The sequence below is a fragment of the Chlorocebus sabaeus genome, chromosome 21, assembly GCF_047675955.1.
Source record: "Chlorocebus sabaeus isolate Y175 chromosome 21, mChlSab1.0.hap1, whole genome shotgun sequence".
In the NCBI taxonomy this organism is placed as follows: domain Eukaryota; kingdom Metazoa; phylum Chordata; class Mammalia; order Primates; family Cercopithecidae; genus Chlorocebus; species Chlorocebus sabaeus.
The window spans coordinates 40,800,006-40,812,765 of NC_132924.1; the positions used below are offsets into that span (position 1 = coordinate 40,800,006).

The following is a 12,760-nucleotide window of genomic DNA, read 5'->3' on the forward strand; positions in this document are numbered from 1 at the left end:
TTTGTCCCAGGTTGTAGGTAAATCGAATACCAATATCCTCTACAATTTTCACTGAAAAACAATACAACAAACTTGAATAATTAATGGATACAAAAATATGGGGCATAAGGTAGAGATGGTTAATGACTACAAAAATACAGTTAGATAGAATGAATAAAATCTAGCATTTGATAGCACAATAGGGTGACTATAGCTAACAGTAACTTATCATATGTCTTAGAGAAATGAAATAGTGGAATTGGAATGCTCCTAACACAAATAAATGATACATGTTTGAGGTGATGGATACCACAATCCCCCTGATTTGATCATTACACTTTGTATGCCTGCATCCAAACATCACACATACCCCAGAAATATGTACAACTATTATGTACCCATAATAACTAAAAATAAAATTTAAAAATAACTTGACTAAATATATACCCAGACATGATAGATACAGAGAGAGAGAGAGAGAGAGATGACAGATAGGTAAATTCATACTTGACTAAAATCTAGGTCACATTGACTTCACAGGTATACTTTATTCAATAAATAGCTAAACTTGTATTTGTTGAGTAAATGTTTAATGATTCTTGATTGCATGCTCATTGTTAAGGTTTAATTAGAAGATATAACATATTAGTCTAGGGCAGAATTTTAAGAGGCACCATAGCAGAATTGCTATAGCTTTAGCAACAGCATATAGCGTATTTAGTACAACATATAGCCATGTTGTACTTGCCAATCCAGCAAAGGACGCTGTTAGTGGGATATTAGGCATAACATTTCTTAGTTTCTGGCATTATAAAATAATAAAATGTTTAAAAGATAGAAATCTAAATTCTAAGATGTTTAATGAAAATTACTTCTGTATGATAAATAATGATACGGACTCTTACAGCTGGAAGGAAACTAATTTAAACCTCTCATTTCACAAGTAAGGATGCAGATGCTAAAGAGATTAAGTAGTTTATCCAAAGTCAACACTAGGTTGATGGTAAGAGGTGAGTCTCCAGCTCAGGTATTTTTTGCTTCTGTTCCAGTGTTCTTTCACTTCAACAAATTGTGTCTCAAATATCCAAATCAAAGGAGTTTGAACTGAACCATTATTCAAAAATAAAAAGCTTGACTCTTTAATGTAAATGTAACTACTCATTGTCTCTTAAAAAGTGAGGGATCAATTCTTAATGATCCACAAACACTTTTACTTCTACTTACCACAACTATGTTGTATGAAAAGGCATGATTCCCAATTTTTGATGGAAAACTGTAAAGAAAAAGAAACACATCTGTGTCAATCAACACTTCTATTAAATTTCTATTCCATTCCATCTTAAGAGAAAATGTAGCAACTTTGTGGATTCTCTTGAAGCAGAAAAAGCATTCCAGAATAATGAAGTATTTTACATACCAAATGAATACTTGCCACATTTGAGTGATACAATGATTAAAAATTCCATTATAAATAAGCAAGAAACATAAAGTATTCTCTAGATAGTAAAGAATGGGTGGGACTTGATACTTCTGTCACCATCCTCCTATATTGTGAGAATTTATAATGCAATAGCCAACACTATGTAAAGCCAGAGAATGTTATTTTTCAGCACCACGTGAGATGCATAATGCTGTCTGATCTGTTTTAAAAAAGACTATTTAGAGGCAAATTCTATAGCTCAAAATGTTATATAGCATTTGTTGACGGTGGGTAGGTTTATGTCATAAGAATGGGGAAACCCTGTTGATTCAGGGAGAAAGATAGTGGAAGATTTTTCTTGTTGTTATAAATTAAGTTACTTCAGACTTCTGACTAAGCAGATTATTGAAGACCAATACATCCCACAGGAGATGATAACCTGGACGTAAAATGAAGAAACCCATAAAGAAAAACTGTGATCAGACTCTCGATGCAAGGGTCCCAGCTTTATTTCAACCTATCAGCCAAGGTGAACATGAAGGACTATAAAGGGAGACTTGGTCATGATTAGGGGAAGGCACACCCTCAATTATGTAAGGAAACAGTAGCTATCAGTGCAGTTCTGTGACATGCGTTTCTATTTAATAAGTAGATTTTTTTATAGTAGTATATAGTATATTTTCACTCTAACTTACCAACGCAGTCACAAACGCCTTCATTTTTGTTAAGAAAATGAAAGATGCAATAAATGTTAAGATATTCACTCAGGGACAACATTTAAGCAGTCTTCAGTCATGGTCTTGCAGAGCCAGTGTGGTCAGATATATTAGCCTGTGGTTTAGGGAGTCAGCATTAATTGGGTTTGTTCCATATCTGCAATTTGAGAAGTAGCAAAAAAATTCTGACAGGAAGTTTACAATTAAACTTTAGATTATAAATTAAGTGACCATCTTTCATGTGGTTTTGGGCAGATAAATCTTTGCTTCTTGCAAGAATTAAACAAGAAGGCAGATTTGCTCTGTGAAGAATCATAGCATCACGGTCAAGAGCACAGGCTTTGGATTAAAATCAAACCACATTTGATTCTTGGTCAACAATTATGTATTATATGATATTGGGAAAATGATTTAACCTTTTTTTGATGCCTGGCACATATAAGTACTTCAGGTTGTTATTACTAAGAATGACAAATCAGTTTTATTAAATATAAATTAATCAAAATTGCATGTAAGTCCCAAGAAATTTGTGAGTTTGTTACTGTAATCAGAGTTAAATAGATGCTTGCTATGAATGACTCATGAAAGAGGTGAGTTTTAGAGTTTTATAGGAGAAAAATGTAAATTCGTCTTTTTTTTTTTGAGATGGAGTTTCACTCTTGTAAGCTGAGGTCTAGATGGTTTTTGCAGTAAATTTTTTAAACAAGCAATGCTCAATAACAAAAATTATTACACAAAATTTTCTAAATATTAAAAAATTAATAACACTATTGAACTCTATAAAGCTAAAATTAGTTGTATATCAAATCCATAAAGGCATTTTGGAAAATAAAAATTGAAGGCCAATCTCAGTAATGAATATATATACAAAAATTCTAAACTAATACGATCAAAAGGACTCTTACAGTATTATAAAAGGATAAAAACACAACAAATCGGGTTTATTTCAGGAATGAAAGGTTTATATAACACTCAAAGATCAATGTAATTCATATTAACATAATAAATGAAAATCATTTTCTTATTAAAAAATTTAAAAACCTACTCATGAAAATTCTCAGCAATATCTGAGAATATAAGGAAAACCTCTTGATCTGGAATGCATTACTATTTACGAAAAAGGAAGAAAAGCCAATAGTACCATCATAATTAATGGGAAAATATTCAATTCTTTCCCTCTGTGTTCAGGAAAAGTATAAGTCTGGATACTACCACCACTTCTGGTCAACATTTCATGAACTTAAATATATTGCTTTATAGAAAATTATGCCCAAACCTAATGACTTAAAACAACAGCATTTTTACTATATATCATAATTATTTTTTACTATATATCATAATTCCTTACAGAATGAAAGTCTCAGAGTAGTTTCATTTTATTTTATTTTATTTTAAATTATGTAACCATTTATTAGTCAATTAGGCTACATATAGTTTTGCACCATAGTCAATAACAATTTTGTGCATGATGTTTTGTCTGCATTTTCTATTTTTATTTTTTTATGTTTGGGTCATACAAAAGTGGAATTAGTAGGAGAAAGGGTATAAATACTTTATTTTTTATGTGGCAGTTCAGGGACCCAATAGGGCAAGGTAAAACCTGCCAGTTCTAGTAATGCCTATCCCCAAAATTGGCCCGACTTCACCTTTGCCATGTTCTATTGGTCAATCAAGTATAAAGGCCACTAGTAGATCAAGGGAAGAAAGGCAGGAAGAAGAGAATTAGATTCAGTTTTTAATTGGTGGTTATCTTTCATTGTCCTGCCCACAGAAAGGAAGAAATAAATCTGTTATTAACTGAATTTGACATTATCATCTGTATAAAGTCCAAAAAAACTACAACCTATTGGAATCAAACAAGAAATTTGGCAAGGCCACTAGTAAAAGGACACTATACAAAAATCAATTGTATTCCTATAAATCAACCAAAAAACATAAAAGATAAAATACTAAAAATATCATCTACAAAAGAATAAAATATATACAGTACTTGGTAGCAAAACATACTAAGGATATTCCACACTAAATACTGCAAAATATTATAGTGATAAATTAAAGAATATCTACATAAATGGAGGCATATGCCACGCTGATGAATTGGCATGAAGACTGAATCGTATAAAGATGTCAATTCTCCTCTGATGGATCTATAGTTTCACTGTAGTCCTAATCACTATCCCAGCAGTATGTGTATGTGTTTGTGTGTTTGTAATTTGAAAAAGCTGATTCTAAAATGTATGCAACATGTAAAGGGTTAAGAATAGCAATTTTGAAGAATAACATAACTTTAGAACCTGAACTACCACATTTAATAGTGACTAACAGACTGGTATGAATGCAAGAATAGACAATAAACCAATGGGGAACAAATTAGAATTCAGAAACAGACCCAAACACATCATGACACCTGATGTTTGACAAAGTTGACACTGCAGTGCATTGGGGAAAGGATAACAATTATTTTTTTCAATAAATGGTGCTAGGTCAATTGGATATCCATTTGAAAACAAATAAGTGTTGAACTTTTATCTCACACAATCCACAAAATTCAATTCTAGTTGGATTGTAGATCTAAATGTGAAAGGTAAAAAAATAAAGCTTTTAGGAGAATACTTAGGATCATATGTCATGACCTTGAAATAGGCAAAGATTTCATAAACACCAGCCATAAAAGAAAAAAAGAGTAAGTTAGATTACATTAAAATTAAAAACTTCTGTTCATCTAAAGACACCATTATGGGAGAAAAAAAGCAAGCAACAGAGTGGGATAAATTATTTGCACCACATATATCAGACAAAGGATTTTTACCCAGAATATAAAGTACTGCTGTGAAATGACAATCAAAAGCAAATAAGCCAACATGAACATGGATACAACTGAGTGGTGTGAAACAAAAGATAACCAAGTACCCACAGGAAAACAGAGAAATGCAAATACAAACTGCAAGAAGACACCTCTACATGTTTACTAGAATGGCTAAATTTGAAATACAGGCAGCAAAAAGTGTAGAAAGGATGCAAAGCAACTGAAAGTAACTTACACACATTTAATGGCACTGTAAATCAATGCAACCATGCTGATCAGCTATTTGGCAGTATCAACTAAACTGAAGGTATACAGGCATATCTTATTTTATTGTGCTTTGTTTTATTTCAATTCTCAGTTACTGCATTTTCTACAAATTGAAACCTTGTGACAATCCTGTATTGAGTAGATACATGGTGCCTTTTTTACAACATGTGCTCACTTCATGTCTCCGGGTCACATCTTGTTAATTCTCACATTTCAAACTTCTTCGTTATTGTTATGTTTGTTAAGGTGATCTGTGACCAGTGATCTTCAATGTTAGTATTATAATAATTTTGGGGTACCACAAACCATTCTCTTATGAGTCTGTAAACTTAATTGATGAATATTATGTGTGTTCTGACTGCTCCACTGACGAGTCATTCTCCCATCTTTCTGCCTCTACTTGGGCCTCCCTATTTCCTGAGACACAACAATAATGAAATTAAGCCAGTAATAACCCTACAGTGGCCTCTAAGTGTCCAAGTGAAAGAAAGAATTGTACATCTCTCACTTTAAATCAAAAGCTAAAAATTATTAAGCTTAGCAAGGGAGGTATGTCAAAAGTCAAGACAAACTGAAGGCTAGGCCTCTGGCGCCAAGTAGCCAAATTGTGAATGCAAATGAAAGGTTATTTTTTTCCTTTCTTTAAAAAATTGTTTTAAAAATTGATATATCATAGTTGTACATATTTTTAAGGCATGTTTGATATTTTGATACATGTATGTAATGTGTAAAAAGTTCTTGAAGAAAATTAAAAGTGCCACTCCGGTGAAAGCATAAATGATAGAAAGCAGTACAGCCTTATTCTGATATGGAGAAAGTTTGAGTCAAACCAGCCATAGCATTATTTTAAGCTAAACGCTAATCCAGAGCAAGATCCTAACTCTCTTCAATTCTACAAAGGCTGAGAGAGGTGAGAAAGTTGCAGAAAATAAGTTTGAAACTAGCATGAGCTGGTTCATGAGGTTTAAAGAAAGGCGCCATCTCCATAACAAAAAAGTGCAAGGTGAAGTAGCAAGTGATGTGGAAGCTGCAGCAAGTTATCCAGAAGATAAAGCTAAGATATTTGAAGAAGGTAGCTACACTAAACAACAGATTTTTAATGTAGACAAAATACCCCTCTTGGAAGAAGATGCCATCTGGGAGGATTTCATAGCTAGAGAGAAGTCAGAATGTGGCTTCAAAGCTTCAAAGGACAGGCTGACACTTTAGTGAGGGGCTAATGTAACTGGTGACTTTAAATTGAAGCCAATGCTCATTTATCATTCCAAAAATCCTGGGGCCCTTAAGAACTATGCTAAATCTACTCTGTCTGTCCTCTATAAATGGAACAACAAAGCCTGGACGACAGCATATTGGTTTGCAGCATGGTTTACATAATATTTTAAGCCCACTGTTGAGACCTACTGCTCAGAAAAAAAGATTCCTTTGAAAACACTACTACTCATTGACAATGCTCCTTCTCACCCAAGAGCTCTGATGAAGATGTACAAGGAGATTCATATTGCTTTCATGCCTGTGAATACAGCGTATGTTCTGCATTTCAGGAGCCAAGGAGTAACTTGGGCTTATTATGTGAAAACTTCGTTTTGTAAGCTGCCGTAACATAATGATTCCTCTGATGGATCTGGGCAAAGTAAATTGAAAACCTGAAAAGAAGTCACCATTCTAGATGCCATTAAGAACACGAGTCATGGAAGGAGGTCAGAATATCAACATTCACAGGAGTTTGGAAGAAGTTGATTCCATCATGGAAGAATTTGAGGGGTTTAAGACTTCAACGGAGGAAGTCCCTGCAGATGTGGTGGAAATAGCAAGAGAACTGGAATGAGAAGTAGAGGCTGAAGATGTGACTGAGTTGCTTTAATTTCATGATAAAACTTGAAAGAATGAGCAGTTGCTTCTTATAAATGAGGAAAGAAAGAGGTTTCTTGAGCTGGAATCTACTCCTGTAAGATGCTGTGAATGTTGTTGAAATGACAACGAAATATTTAGGTTATTACATAAACTTGGTTGATTAAGTAGTAGCAGGGTTGGAGAGGATTGACTTCAATTTTGAAAGAAGTCCTACTGTAAGTCAAATGCTATTAAACACCATTACATGCTACAGGTAAACATTTCATGAAAAGGAAAAGTTGATGTGGCACACTTTAATGTTGTCTTATTTTAAAAAATTGCCCCAGCCACCCCAACCATCAGCAACTACCACTTAATCTGTCAGCAGCCATCAACATTTAGGCAAGATCCTTCATCAGCAAAAAGCTTATGACCTGCTGAAGACTCAGATGATCATTAGCATTTTTTAGTAATAAAATATTTTTAAATTAAGGTATGTATTTTTTTTTTTAGACAATGCTATGGCATACTTAATAGACAACAGTATAGTGTAAACAACATGTACTGGGAAATTAAAAAATTTGTGTGACTCACTTTATTGTGAGCTTCACTTTATTGTGGTGGTCTGGAACCAAACCCTCAGTATCTCCAAGGATGCCTGTATATTCCTGTAAAAGCATAGCTAACATTTCGTCCTGCTAATGTAATGAATAAACAATATGTATCACACGACACAGAGAAAACAAAATACTTTTCACCCAGAGATACAGCAGGAATAATAGGCACACCTGTGTAGTTCTGGGCCTCAAAATAAATGAAACCTTGAACATTTCCTGGAGCCCTTGCCTGCCCTGTAAAAATAGCTTTATTGCCGATTTTGTGATGCTGATATCTGAAGATAGACCATGATCTTCGCAGACAAAATAATCATATAGAAATGTTGCTCTTTTCCCACCATGAATTGATGAATCAACTAATGTAAACTTGCTGATTTTTTCAAACAGTTTGCTCATTTTTAAATTTTTTTTTTTTGAGCCTTCTGGAATCTGAGTCCTTTGTACTACTTTGCAAATAAACTTTTCTTCTTCAAGTCTGCAAGTCTTCTTTTGACAATCTTAAAACACACTAATCAGTTCCTAGTTCTACAACCAACACTACAAGCGTAAGTTTAACAGACGTGTATAAGACTGTTCACAGCAAAACATGAATAAATGCATGTGGTACAGAATGAATAGAGTAGACTAAATAAATGAATTGTAGTTTATTTGTTCAATGAAATACTATCCCACATAAGAATGAGCATGACCCGTTGTTGTGAGGAACAGCTCAGCACACATAAGGTTGACTCAGTGTCAGTCCTGCTTGTGTGGAAAACAGAAACCATGTATGTGAAAGAAAAAGTTTCTTTCTGAACAAGTTACTTAGAATCCTGAGTGACTCCAAAAACCCGGAAAGACTTTGGTCAGGGATGATGTGAAAGGGTTGGAGTGGGGGTTAGTAGTGGTTGAAATGGTTGGAAAAAAGAGAGTTACATTTTAATACAAATAAAAGAGACTTAAGCTTTTAGAGAGAGGAAGGCAAAGGAGAATCAGCATGTCCAGGCATGGTTTTAGCCTTGCCAAGGCTGATGAGCAATAAATCTTCAGCTACTTACTTGTCTCTTCTAATCTGGCCCACGATTAAATTGATTAGCTTAATACATCTCCTAAACATTTCATGAATGTAATGTCCTTCAATGATAAGTATGAATATAACTGAAGCAGGTTATGCAACTGCAGATTTATCTAGTTAGAGCTTCTTAGCCATAATATGCAAGTGCATGAATCATCAAATGCCATTCAATATTTGATGATCCAGCTCCTATATATGCGGGCACTAGAAACACAGAATAAAACATAAGATTTGGGCCGGGCACAGTGGCTAACATCTGTGATCCCAGCACTTTGGGAGGCTGAGACAGGCAGATCACGAGGTCAAGAGATCAAGACCATCCTGGCCAATATGGCGAAACTCCATCTCTAGTAAAAATACAAAAATTAGCTGGGCGTGGTGGTGCCTGTAGTCCCAGTTACTCAGGAGGCTGCGGCAGGATAATCACTTGAACCCAGGAGGCAGAGGTTGCAGTGAGCCAAAATCGCGCCACTGCACTCCAGCCTGGTGATAGAGTGAGACTGTCTCAAAAAAAACCAAAAACAAACAAAAGACCCATAAGACTTGGTTCCTTTACTCAAAAGAGCTAAAAACATACAACAAGAGTTGAAGTTACCACATATGAAACCAGTGAGTAGGTGTAAAAATTACATTTCAGTGTCTATACCTTGTGTTAAGGGCTAGTACTCAAGTGTCCAGCAGAGGATCTCAGCTGAGATAAGAGCCCATGAGGTGCAGCACCAGGAAGCATCTGTGATAATTTTGTAACAACATCACTGGAACTGCATACATCTTTATGCTACAGTAATATTTAGACCACCTGTGGTATTAAATGTAAGGTTTTACTTAGCTGTGGGACTAATCATTATTTTCCAACATACCTAAGTGGGATACGAGCTTGATGACCTTGAGCAAGAAAACCTCTGGATAATTCTAGATTTTGGAATTCATCTTGACCAAGTCACTCTGGCAGCTTTTATATGAAATGAAAGGTCAGTAACACTTAGGATCCCTGGCAACTTTGCTATGGTGAATCCTTCACTGATTGTAACACAGAAAGAAATTGTGTCCACTTTCTCACTTTAAAAGGGACCACTGAGTTAGCACAAGCCATGAAAATCAAGATGGTGCCAGAAGTATTGAATTTCCAGCTCAAAACCAACACAGCAACAGCCAGACGTGAAGTCCAGCTTTGAGATGGGCACCTGGGTTTTCATTCCCTTAGCAAAGATTATAAGGATTCACAAGCATTTGTAAGGGCCCCTGGAGGGTTCCAGAAATGTTTGGGAAGATTCACCATGAGAAAAATCTAGGTTCTCTTTCAGTGAAGGGCTTGGAAGCATTCATCTAAGTGTCACTATATACATTCACTCAACAAACAATTTATTGAGAATCTGTTCCCATACCTGGCAGGATTCTAGTCTTTGGGGATATAACAGTGAATAATATAGATAAGGAGCCTACTTTCACAGAGATTATATTCTAGTGAGGAGAGAGGGAATATATAAACTTGAAAACAAATATAAAGGTTACAGAAAATATTAATACTTCTGAAGAAAAGTTAAATGGTAATGACATGAGGAGTGCCTGGGTTAGGGTGAGTCCTTTAGTCAGGGCTGTTGGCCAGACTACTCTGTGGATCTAAATGGTGAGAAGCAGGCAGCAGTATGAAGATAAGGGAAGAAAGAACAACACAGCTTCAAGAAGCCTTGGACGTGTTGGTTACAGTAGCATTTACTTGGGGGAATTTACTTGACTCCTTGAGTTTATAGACAACTGTCATAAAGGTTCCTGGGGAAGTCCTATAGTCTCTGATGTATGCTAATGGATGCACTGGAATGGCAGGAGAAAGACAATTAGAGAAATTATGCAGAGTCGGCATTGCTCTTGCACTGATGGCGTATCTGAAGACAGCCTATCCAAAGACCTCCACAGGTCTCCCAAGCTTTACCTCCACAGGCACATGCAGAGCTAAATTAATCACTGAATCTCTGCAGCTCCAACAGTATATTAATATTCCTTTACCAATGCCCTCACATTGAATGTTACTACAGAGGCTTCATGTTTTAGTGAAAAGATGTGAAATTTTGAAGTTTGAAGACTTGAGTTCAGGTCTGGATTCTACCTGATGAAACTGAGTAAACTTAGACAAGCTACATAATCTTTCTGGTCTCAGGTACTTTATCTGTAAGTCAGAATGATGATACTAAGATCACGGAGTTATCGCAGTGATGACATGAGATCAATATCTATAAAAAATTGCTGTTGATTCCAAAACATAATGCTAATATTTGCCTTCAGAATGTATTCAACCTGAGCCAAATCCAATCGCAAGGTGAATTGACTATCCTCTTAAATATCTGCTACACAACAGATATATCCTTTATATCTCTCTTTCCTTAGGAATTGACAACCAAGAAGAGCTGACTGGTATCTCCAGATGAAGCAGCTGACTCCAGCCTCTCTCCAAAAGGACAAGTGAACTCTCAGCTTCTCACTGGGTTTATCCAGTGCGTCATGTGCAAGTTCAGGGCATGAATCCATTCAGTCTAAAGCAATTCACGTTAGAAATATTTGAGCCACACCTCTGTTCATTCACCTTAGCTTCCGACAGAGCCTGTGGCCATTCCTGACTCATACTTCAACGTGTTCAAATGAGAGGGAGGAGGACTACAATGGAATGTTACCTGTGACAGTGGCCAAGGACCACAGCAATTCAGATCTACTTACTGATAAATAGTAACAGATAATAGAATACTTTTCTGATCATCCTCTATGGTTTCTTTTTTCTTTTATAAAAAATATTTGAGTTAAGTCTTTCCAAAAAAATAAATCACAGGGCTACCCACCTCTGAAAGTAAGGTGCACCTAGACAGTGCAGTCTTGTAATGAACGCTTCCCTTTTTAGTATGAAGCAATTGAAATGCAAAAAAAAGGAACGTCCACAGAAGACTTAACCCAAGTATGAGAGGAAGCTGTGATTTCTAGGCCACATGTGGCTTGCCTGGCTTTTCAGTAAGACTCATGATTTACTTTTATTTTAATTTGCAAGGATTTTTAATTAGATATATTTATTAAATTTTTAAAATACTTTTAAATGGATACATAATAATTGTACATATTTATGGAGTACATATGATATTTTGATACATGCATACAATGTGTAATGATCAAATCAGGATATTTAGGATATCCGTCACCTTAAATATTAAGCATTTCTTCTTGATGGGCACATTTTAAATCTTCTAGACATTTTGAAATATGCAATAAATTATTTTCAACTATAGTCACTCTAATGTGCTATTAAACACTAGAAGTTATTTCTGCCATCTAACTCTGTGAGTTACCCATGAACCAATCTCTCTTCATCCTCCCCCTCAACCCTTCCCACCTTCTGGTATCTATCATTCTATTCTCTGTCTCTATGAGATCAAGCTTTTCAGCTCCCACACATGAGCGAGAACTTGCAGTATTTGTCTTTTCTGTGGCTGGCTTACTTCACTCAACGTAATGACCTCCATTTCCATCCATGTCACTGCAAATGACAGGATTTCAATATTTTTCATAGCTCAGTAGTATTCCAAAGTGTATATACATACCACATTTTCTTTATGCATTGACAGAAATTTTGGTTGATTCCATATCTTAGATATTGTGAATACTATTGCAATAAACATGGGGTGCAGGTATTTCCCATACTGATTTGTTTTTCCTTTGGATAAATATGCAGTAGTGAGATTGCTCACTCATATTGTAGTTTTATTTGTAGTTATTTTGAGAATCTCCATACTGTTTTCCATAATGTCTGTACTAACTGACATTCCCATGAACAGTGTATAAGAGTTCCCTTTTCTTCATATCCTCACCAACATTTGTTCTTTTTTATCTTTTGATTGTAGCCATTCTCAGGTGAGATGATATCTCATTGTAGATTTGATTTGCATTTTCTTGATGATTAATGATGTTGAGTATTTTTTCATATACCTGTTAGTCATTTGTATGACTTCTTTTGAGAGGTGTCTATTCAGGGATTTTGCCAATTTTAAAATCAGATCATTATTATTACCATTATTATTGCTATTGGGTTGT

General features: G+C 35.2%; 1 long non-coding RNA gene across 1 annotated transcript in view; it reads right to left on the bottom strand.

The window, feature by feature from the left end:
• Positions 1–959: 959 nt before the first annotated feature.
• LOC119626263 (uncharacterized) overlaps positions 960–12,760 on the bottom strand; it is a 189,095-nt gene continuing 177,294 nt past the window's right edge. Inside the window, exons 3-5 of the long non-coding RNA XR_005242446.2 lie at positions 2,095–2,230; positions 1,204–1,252; positions 960–1,054 (exon numbers count right to left, since the gene is read on the bottom strand). This is a non-coding gene — a long non-coding RNA (uncharacterized lncRNA). The remainder of the gene's footprint in view (positions 1,055–1,203; positions 1,253–2,094; positions 2,231–12,760) is intronic.